The sequence below is a fragment of the Melanerpes formicivorus genome, unplaced genomic scaffold, assembly GCF_026170545.1.
Source record: "Melanerpes formicivorus ecotype bairdi unplaced genomic scaffold, bMelFor1.0.p_v2 SCAF_242, whole genome shotgun sequence".
Taxonomy (NCBI): Eukaryota; Metazoa; Chordata; class Aves; order Piciformes; family Picidae; genus Melanerpes; species Melanerpes formicivorus.
The window spans coordinates 260,001-270,000 of record NW_027142594.1 but is presented as its reverse complement, the minus strand read 5'-3'; positions in this window follow the sequence as shown (position 1 = coordinate 270,000).

Sequence of the window (10,000 nt, the reverse complement as noted above, 5' to 3'; positions counted from 1 at the left end):
GCTGGGAACTCTCTCTGCCCCTTACCGGGCTCTCTCTCGCCGTACCTGGACGGGCTTGCTTTCCATTCTTGGTGGGACCGACGCCGGCACCACGTCTCCCCGGCTTTCTCTGCCCCCGTGCCCCACCGGGCAAACTTCGCTTCGGGGGGTTCCACACTTTGGCAGTGGCCGGCGCCAGCCACTCGTCAACTTTTTTTCTTTTCCCCGCTTTCGTTGCCGAGCCCGGGCTGGGCTCCGGCTCACGGACGAGCGAAACCCATCCAACACCGCTGAGGGTGCGCCAGCGGCCGCTCCAAACCGCCGCGCCTTTGTTCGGCCCCGCGGGTCCCCTCTCTGACCCGGGCGAAAGCCACCGAGAAGCCAGACGGACCCCTGCCCAGCCGCCTGGCGGGTGGCTTGGAGCAGCCGCTCGGCAGCGCTGCCCTGGGAGTGCTCGGCGTCGCTTGTTCCCTCATATACGGAACTGGAGGGCCGTCAGCTCCGCGAGCGCACAACCAGCCGACCTCCGCCCAGCGGCAGGTCGCAGAAATCACGCCGGCTTGTACGATGACGTAGGCGGAGGCAGAGCGCAACAGCGACCCCTTGGCGACAAGCGCGATCTCCGCGGAGAGCACGTCTACTCGCCGAGGGAGAGCACGTCTACTCGCCCAGGGAGAGCACGTCTACTCGCCGAGGGAGAGCACGTCTACTCGCCGAGGGAGAGCACGTCTACTCGCCCAGGGAGAGCACGTCTACTCGCCCAGGGAGAGCACGTCTACTCGCCCAGGGAGAGCACGTCTACTCGCCCAGGGAGAGCACGTCTACTCGCCGAGGGAGAGCACGTCTACTCGCCCAGGGGAGAGCACGTCTACTCGCCGAGGGAGAGCACGTCTACTCGCCCAGGGAGAGCACGTCTACTCGCCCAGGGAGAGCACGTCTACTCGCCCAGGGAGAGCACGTCTACTCGCCCAGGGAGAGCACGTCTACTCGCCCAGGGAGAGCACGTCTACTCGCCCAGGGAGAGCACGTCTACTCGCCGAGGGAGAGCACGTCTACTCGCCGAGGGAGAGCACGTCTACTCGCCGAGGGAGAGCACGTCTACTCGCCGAGGGAGAGCACGTCTACTCGCCGAGGGAGAGCACGTCTACCTCCCGCCTGAGGGAGAGCACGGGGGGGGGGGGACAAAGACAGGCGGCAGCAGCTTCGGTGAACGTCACCCGGGAGGCGACCGGGGCTGTCCCGGGGCAGTCCCGGGAAGCCGGCGTCCGACACAGGGAACCGTCAGCTGCCGGACCGGGGCGAATCCCCGCGGCCACGGCAGGGGTGGGGGCTCGAAGACAGCCGGCAGCCGCTTCGGTGAACGTCACCCGGGAGGAGACTGGGGCCCTCCCGGGACCGTCCCGGGAAGACGACGTTCGGCACGAGATCCCGGCCGCGGCCGGACCGGCTCGAAGCCTCGCGGTCCCGGCAGCAGCCGGAGCCGCTCGCCGCCTCGGGCTCCCGGCCCCCTACAGATCCGGCGACTCGTTCGCGGGCGGCGGGGGGAGGCAGTGGAGGGGGTGCGGGGAGAAGCGGCAGCGGAGGCGGAGGGGGGGGGGCTCGAAGACAGCCGGCAGCCGCTTCGGTGAACGTCACCCAGGAGGCGATCGGGGCCGTCCCGGGGCCGTCCCGGGATGCCGGCTTCCGGCACGGGGTCCCGGCCGCGGCCGGACCGGCTCGTATCCCCGCGGCTCCGGCAGGGGGGGGGGGGCTCGAAGACAGCCGGCAGTCGCCTCGGTGAACGTCACCCGGCCGGCGACCGCGGCCGTTCCGGGGCCGTCCCGGGAAGCCTGCGACAGGCACGGGGTCCCAGCCGCGGCCGGACCGGCTCGAAGCCCCGCGGCCCCGGCACGGGGGAGGCCCAAAGACTGGCGGCAGCCGCTTCGCTGAACGTCACCCGGCCGGCGACCGGGGCCGTCCCGGGGCCGTCCCGGGATGCCGGCATCCGGCACGGGGTCCTGGCCGCGGCCGGAGCGGCTCGAATCCCCGCGGTCCCGGCAGCAGCCGGAGCCGCTCGCCGTTCGGGCTCCCGGCACCCTACGGATCCGGCGACTCGTTCGCCGGCGGCGGGGGGAGGCAGTGAAGGAGGTGCGGGCAGAAGCGGCAGCGGAGGCGGAGGGGGGGGGGGGGGGCTCGAAGACAGCCGGCAGCCGCTTCGGAGAACGTCACCCGGCCGGCGACCGCGGCCGTTCCGGGGCCGTCCCGGGAAGCCTGCGACAGGCACGGGGTCCCGGCCTCGGCCGGACCCGCACTGGGTGCCGCCGCCTCGGGCTCTCGGGACGGTATGGATCCGCCGACTCGTTCGCCGGCGGCGGGGGGAGGCAGTGGAGGGGGTGCGGGGAGAAGCGGCAGCGGAGGCGGAGGGGGGGGGGGGGCTCGAAGACAGCCGGCAGCCGCTTCGGTGAACGTCACCCAGGAGGCGATCGGGGCCGTCCCGGGGCCGTCCCGGGATGCCGGCTTCCGGCACGGGGTCCCGGCCGCGGCCGGAGCGGCTCGAATCCCCGCGGTCCCGGCAGCAGCCGGAGCCGCTCGCCGTTCGGGCTCCCGGCACCCTACGGATCCGGCGACTCGTTCGCCGGCGGCGGGGGGAGGCAGTGAAGGAGGTGCGGGCAGAAGCGGCAGCGGAGGCGGAGGGGGGGGGGGGGGCTCGAAGACAGCCGGCAGCCGCTTCGGAGAACGTCACCCGGCCGGCGACCGCGGCCGTTCCGGGGCCGTCCCGGGAAGCCTGCGACAGGCACGGGGTCCCGGCCTCGGCCGGACCCGCACTGGGTGCCGCCGCCTCGGGCTCTCGGGACGGTGTGGATCCGCCGACTCGTTCGCCGGCGGCGGGGGGAGGCAGTGGAGGGGGTGCGGGGAGAAGCGGCAGCGGAGGCGGAGGGGGGGGGGGGGCTCGAAGACAGCCGGCAGCCGCTTCGGTGAACGTCACCCAGGAGGCGATCGGGGCCGTCCCGGGGCCGTCCCGGGATGCCGGCTTCCGCCACGGGGTCCCGGCCGCGGCCGGACCGGCTCGAATCCCCGCGGTCCCGGCAGCAGCCGGAGCCGCTCGCCGTTCGGGCTCCCGGCACCCTACGGATCCGGCGACTCGTTCGCGGGAGGCGGGGGGAGGCAGTGAAGGAGGTGCGGGCAGAAGCGGCAGCGGAGGCGGAGGGGGGGGGGGGGGGCTCGGAGACAGCCGTCAACCGCTTCGGTGAACGTCACCCGGGAGGCGACCGGCGACCGGCCCGGGAAGCCATCGTCCGGCCCGGGATCCCGGCCGCGGCCGGACCGGCTCGAAGCCCCGCGGCCCCGGCACGGGGGAGGCCCAAAGACTGGCGGCAGCCGCTTCGCTGAACGTCACCCGGCCGGCGACCGGGGCCGTCCCGGGGCCGTCCCGGGATGCCGGCTTCCGGCACGGGGGTCCCGGCCGCGGCCGGAGCGGCTCGAAGCCCCGCGGTCCCGGCAGCAGCCGGAGCCGCTCGCCGTTCGGGCTCCCGGCACCCTACGGATCCGCCGACTCGTTCGCCGGCGGCGGGGGGAGGCAGTGGAGGGGGTGCGGGCAGAAGCGGCAGCGGAGGCGGAGGGGGGGGGGGGGCTCGAAGACAGCCGGCAGCCGCTTCGGTGAACGTCACCCGGCCGGCGACCGGGGCCGTCCCGGGGCTGTCCGGGGATGCCGGCTTCCGGCACGGGGGTCCCGGCCGCGGCCGGAGCGGCTCGAATCCCCGCGGTCCCGGCAGCAGCCGGAGCCGCTCGCCGTTCGGGCTCCCGGCACCCTACAGATCCGGCGACTCGTTCGCGGGCGGCGGGGGGAGGCAGTGGAGGGGGTGCGGGCAGAAGCGGCCGCGGAGGCGGAGGGGGGGGGGGGGCTCGAAGACAGCCGTCAGCCGCTTCGGTGAACGTCACCCGGGAGGCGACCGGGACCGGCCCGGGAAAGCCATCGTCCGGCCCGGGATCCCGGCCACGGCCGGACCGGCTCGAAGCCCCGCGGCCCCGGCACGGGGGAGGCCCAAAGACTGGCGGCAGCCGCTTCGCTGAACGTCACCCGGCCGGCGACCGGGGCCGTCCCGGGGCCGTCCCGGGATGCCGGCTTCCGGCACGGGGTCCCGGCCGCGGCCGGACCGGCTCGAATCCCCGCGGTCCCGGCAGCAGCCGGAGCCGCTCGCCGTTCGGGCTCCCGGCACCCTACGGATCCGCCGACTCGTTCGCCGGCGGCGGGGGGAGGCAGTGGAGGCGGTGCGGGCAGAAGCGGCAGCGGAGGCGGAGGGGGGGGGGGCTCGAAGACAGCCGGCAGCCGCTTCGCTGAACGTCACCCGGCCGGCGACCGGGGCCGTCCCGGGGCTGTCCGGGGATGCCGGCTTCCGGCACGGGGTCCCGGCCGCGGCCGGACCGTCTCGAATCCCCGCGGTCCCGGCAGCAGCCGGAGCCGCTCGCCGTTCGGGCTCCCGGCACCCTACAGATCCGGCGACTCGTTCGCGGGCGGCGGGGGGAGGCAGTGGAGGGGGGTGCGGGCAGAAGCGGCCGCGGAGGCGGAGGGGGGGAGGGGCTCGAAGACAGCCGGCAGCCGCTTCGGTGAACGTCACCCGGGAGGCGACCGGGACCGGCCCGGGAAGCCATCGTCCGGCCCCGGATCCCGGCCGCGGCCGGACCGGCTCGAAGCCCCGCGGCCCCGGCACGGGGGAGGCCCAAAGACTGGCGGCAGCCGCTTCGCTGAACGTCACCCGGCCGGCGACCGGGGCCGTCCCGGGGCCGTCCCGGGATGCCGGCTTCCGGCACGGGGTCCCGGCCGCGGCCGGACCGGCTCGAATCCCCGCGGTCCCGGCAGCAGCCGGAGCCGCTCGCCGTTCGGGCTCCCGGCACCCTACGGATCCGGCGACTCGTTCGCCGGCGGCGGGGGGAGGCAGTGGAGGCGGTGCGGGGAGAAGCGGCAGCGGAGGCGGAGGGGGGGGCGGGGGGGACGATAGTGGCGGGGGGCGGGGGGGTGCTCGAAGGCAGCCGGCAGCCGGTTCGGTGAACATTCGCCGGGGCGGGGGGGCGACCTGTCCGTGCCCGGGGCAGCCCCGGGAAGCCGGCAGCCAGCACGGGGTCCCGGCAGCACCTGTTCCCTGCCCTGGGACTTGCCGTGCCCGGCGGCCGGTTGCCGGGTGGGGGGGAGCGATGAGAGGCGGGGCGCAGCGGCCGGGGCAGCGCCGGGCCGCAGCGGGGGGCTGGGCGGGTGGGGTAGGCGTCGAGCGGCAAGCCCTCGGCTGCAGCGAATGTTCGGCGGTGCGGGGCGGGGGGGGGACGGGACGACACGTTGGGGGCGCCGAGTCCGAGCCACCCCCGGCCCCAGGGGCGGCCGGAGGGGGAGGCCGGTGCCTGGCCCTGGGAGCTGCTGGGCGCCGGATGGCCGAGGGTGCGTCAGAAGCCGCCCGAGCGGTCGAGCAGGTCCTCCAGAAAGGCCTAGGGTGGCTTCGAGGGCCCCGGGAGCAGTCGAGGGAGGCCTCCAGGCAGGTCTGGAGTGGATGGGAGGCCTTCCAAAGCAGACAAGGGAGGCTGCCAGCGGGGCCTAGGCTGGCACTGCAGCCTGTAAATGGTTGGGGGGGGGGGCCTCTGGTGCGGCCTGGAGTCTCTGGGTGGCGTCCAGAGAGGTGCAAAAGATCCTCTGGTGCGGCCTGTGGTGGCGGAGAAGCCTGCAGAGCGTGCGGGGGGAGGCTTCTGGTGCGGCCTGGGGTGGGTCGGAAGCCTGCAGAGCGTGCGGGAGAGGCTTCTGGTGCGGCCTGGGGTGGCTGAGAAGCCTGCAGAGCGTGCGGGAGAGGCTTCTGGTGCGGCCTGGGGTGGCTGAGAAGCCTGCAGAGCGTGCGGGAGAGGCTTCTGCTGCGGCCTGGGGTGGCTGAGAAGCCTGCAGAGCGTGCGGGGGAGGCTTCTGTTGGGGCCTGGGGTGGGTCAGAAGCCTACAGAGCGTGCGGGGGAGGCTTCTGGTGCGGCCTGGGGTGGGTCGGAAGCCTGCAGAGCGTGCGGGAGAGGCTTCTGTTGGGGCCTGGGGTGGCTGAGAAGCCTGCAGAGCGTGCGGGGGAGGCTTCTGCTGCGGCCTGGGGTGGCTGAGAAGCCTGCAGAGTGTGCGGGGGAGGCTTCTGCTGCGGCCTGGGGTGGCTGAGAAGCCTGCAGAGCGTGCGGGGGAGGCTTCTGGTGCGGCCTGGGGTGGCTGAGAAGCCTGCAGAGCGTGCGGGGGAGGCTTCTGGTGCGGCCTGGGGTGGGACGGAAGCCTGCAGAGCGTGCGGGAGAGGCTTCTGCTGCGGCCTGGGGTGGGTCGGAAGCCTGCAGAGCGTGCGGGAGAGGCTTCTGTTGGGGCCTGGGGTGGCTGAGAAGCCTGCAGAGCGTGCGGGAGAGGCTTCTGCTGCGGCCTGGGGTGGCTGAGAAGCCTGCAGAGCGTGCGGGAGAGGCTTCTGCTGCGGCCTGGGGTGGCTGAGAAGCCTGCAGAGCGTGCGGGAGAGGCTTCTGCTGCGGCCTGGGGTGGCTGAGAAGCCTGCAGAGCGTGCGGGAGAGGCTTCTGCTGCGGCCTGGGGTGGCTGAGAAGCCTGCAGAGCGTGCGGGAGAGGCTTCTGCTGCGGCCTGGGGTGGCTGAGAAGCCTGCAGAGCGTGCGGGAGAGGCTTCTGCTGCGGCCTGGGGTGGCTGAGAAGCCTGCAGGGCGTGCGGGAGAGGCTTCTGCTGCGGCCTGGGGTGGGTGGGAAGCCTGCAGAGCGTGCGGGGGAGGCTTCTGGTGCGGCCTGGGGTGGCTGAGAAGCCTGCAGAGCGTGCGGGGGAGGCTTCTGCTGCGGCCTGGGGTGGCTGAGAAGCCTGAAGAGCGTGCGGGAGAGGCTTCTGGTGCGGCCTGGGGTGGCTGAGAAGCCTGCAGAGCGTGCGGGAGAGGCTTCTGGTGCGGCCTGGGGTGGCTGAGAAGCCTGCAGAGCGTGCGGGGGAGGCTTCTGGTGCGGCCTGGGGTGGCTGAGAAGCCTGCAGAGCGTGCGGGGGAGGCTTCTGCTGCGGCCTGGGGTGGCTGAGAAGCCTGCAGAGCGTGCGGGGGAGGCTTCTGGTGCGGCCTGGGGTGGCTGAGAAGCCTGCAGAGCGTGCGGGGGAGGCTTCTGGTGCGGCCTGGGGTGGCTGAGAAGCCTGCAGAGCGTGCGGGAGAGGCTTCTGGTGCGGCCTGGGGTGGCTGAGAAGCCTGCAGAGCGTGCGGGGGAGGCTTCTGCTGCGGCCTGGGGTGGCTGAGAAGCCTGCAGAGCGTGCGGGAGAGGCTTCTGCTGCGGCCTGGGGTGGGTCGGAAGCCTGCAGAGCTTGCGGGGGAGGCTTCTGGTGCGGCCTGGGGTGGGTCGGAAGCCTGCAGAGCATGCGGGGGAGGCTTCTGCTGCGGCCTGGGGTCTCTGGGTGGCCTCTAGAGAGGTGCAAAAGACCCTCTGGGTTGGGCTGGGGTGGCTCTTGGACCCCTGCCACACAGTGGAGAGAGGCCTCCGGCCCGCCACCTGTGTCCCTGTGTCCCTGAGTGCCTGAGTGCCTGTGTCCCTGTGTCCCTGTGTCCCTGAGTGCCTGAGTGCCTGAGTGCCTGTGTCCCTGTGTCCTTGTGTCCCTGTGTCCCTGTGTCCCTGTGTGCCCGAGTGCCTGTGTCCCTGTGTCCCTGTCTGTGTACCTGTGTGCGAGAGTGTCCGGCACGCCACCCAGCGGCGGCGGGCAAGCAGGTAGGCGGGTGGGCGGGCCGGCGAGGGCCAGTGTGAGTTTGGGGGGTGGGAGGGGAGGCGGCAGCTGGAAGCGTCAGAGGAGGGGGCGTGGCTCCGGCTGGCCCCGGGAGCAGGTTCCCGGGACCGGGACCGGCTGGACCCGGCGGGTGGTTGATCCCGGGGCGGGGGGCAGAGGCGGCGGGAAGCGGCAGCTGCGTGTGCGGCGGGGGGGGTGGAGGGCGAACCGCGGCGGGAAGCGGATGCTTCAGAGCAGGTTACGGGGGCGGGGACGGACGACACCACCTGTCCCCGCCCCGGGACGGGCTGGACCCGGCGCCCTGGACCCGGCGCCGTGTACCCGCCGCCGCCCCCGCCGCCGCCCCCCCTCCGCCACCCCGGGACCCCGACGTTTTTTGGCGCCCGCGCCTTTTTTTGCTCCCCGCCTGCCCGCGCTGCCCCGGGCCCTCCCCCGGGGCGGGGCGGGAGGGAGGGACGGACGGACGGGTAGCCGGGGATCTCCGAGCGCGCGCCACCAGACCGAGGCGGGTCCCGGCGGCGGCGGCGGCGGCGGCGGCGGCGGCGGCGGCAGCAGCAAGCGACGGCGGGGGGGGCAGGCTAGGGAGAGAGGGGGAGCGGCATGCGGTAGGGCTGGGGGGTTTGTTTCGGGGGGGAGGGGTGGGGGGGGGTGGCAGCGGTCAGCGAGAGCGGGGAGAGGGGGAGCGGCATGCGGTAGGGCTGGGGTGTTTTTGGGGTGGGGGCGTTGGGGGGATTAGCGGGCGGGCGGGCAGCCCAGCCAAGCGGCAAGCCGGGGGGCGGGCGAGGGCGGCTTTAGGGCCGGAGGAGCGGAGCGCAACCTCCCCCGTGCAGGCTCCAGCGTGGAGAGCAGCAAGTTTTTGGGGACGGGGGACGACGGACGGGAGGGGCAGCGGCGAGAGGCTAGCTGCGGCAAGGGGCACCGGCACGGCCGCCCTAACAGCGCCGCCTCGGTCGCAGGGGTTAGAGAGCAGCCGGGCAGCCCGGGAGGGAAGCGGCAGCCCGCGTCGCGATCCCCCCTCCAGGGGACAATGTGGGAAGGGGAAGCCGCGGCGGCTTTGGCGGGGGGTGCCCAGCTGCTAGCGGCTTCGGGGGGCAGTTAGCGGCGGCGGGGGGGGGGGGAGATGGGTCGCGGCAGCGGCAAGAGATAACGGCGGGCGGGGGGGCTCCGTGCAAAGCAGCGGTAACGGGAGCCGGGGGGGTGTGGGGAGCTGGGGGTGGCAGCAGCGGCAAGAGGCAACGTCGGGAGGGGGGGCTCCGCGCAAACCGGTAACGGGGGCCGGGGGGTGTGGGGGGGGCGGTGGTGGCCGCGGCAAGAGGCAACGGCAGGCGGGGGGGCTCCGCGCAAACCGGCAGCGGGGGGGGGGGGGGGGGGGGGTAGCGGCAAGAGGCAACGGCGGGAAGGGGGGGCTCCGCGCAAACCGCTAACGGGAGCCGGGGGGTGTGGGGAGCTGGGGGTGGCAGCAGCGGCAAGAGGCAACGTCGGGAGGGGGGGCTCCGCGCAAACCGGTAACGGGGGCCGGGGGTGGTGTGGGGGGGGGCGGTGGTGCCGCGGCGAGAGGCAACGGCAGGCGGGGGGGCTCCGCGCAAACCGGCAGCGGGGGGGGGCGGGGGGTAACGGCAAGAGGCAACGGCGGGAAGGGGGGGCTCCGCGCAAACCGGCAGCGGGGGGGGGCGGGGGGGGTTAGCGGCAAGAGGCAACGGCGGGAAGGGGGGGCTACGCGCAAACCGGCAGCGGGGGGGGGGGCGGGGGTAGCGGCAAGAGGCAACGGCGGGAAGGGGGGGGCTCCGCGCAAACCGGCAGCGGGGGGGGGCGGGGGTAGCGGCAAGAGGCAACGGCGGGAAGGGGGGGCTCCGCGCAAACCGGCAGCGGGGGGGGGGCGGGGGGTAGCGGCAAGAGGCAACGGCGGGAAGGGGGGGCTCCGCGCAAACCGCTAACGGGAGCCGGGGGGTGTGGGGAGCTGGGGGTGGCAGCAGCGGCAAGAGGCAACGTCGGGAGGGGGGGCTCCGCGCAAACCGGTAACGGGGGCCGGGGGGTGTGGGGGGGCGGTGGTGGCCGCGGCAAGAGGCAACGGCAGGCGGGGGGGCTCCGCGCAAACCGGCAGCGGGGGGGGGCGGGGGTAGCGGCAAGAGGCAAACGGCGGGAAGGGGGGGGCTCCGCGCAAACCGGCAGCGGGGGGGGGCGGGGGGTAGCGGCAAGAGGCAACGGCGGGAAGGGGGGCTCCGCGCAAACCGGCAGCGGGGGGGGGGCGGGGGTAGCGGCAAGAGGCAACGGCGGGAAGGGGGGGCTCCGCGCAAACCGGCA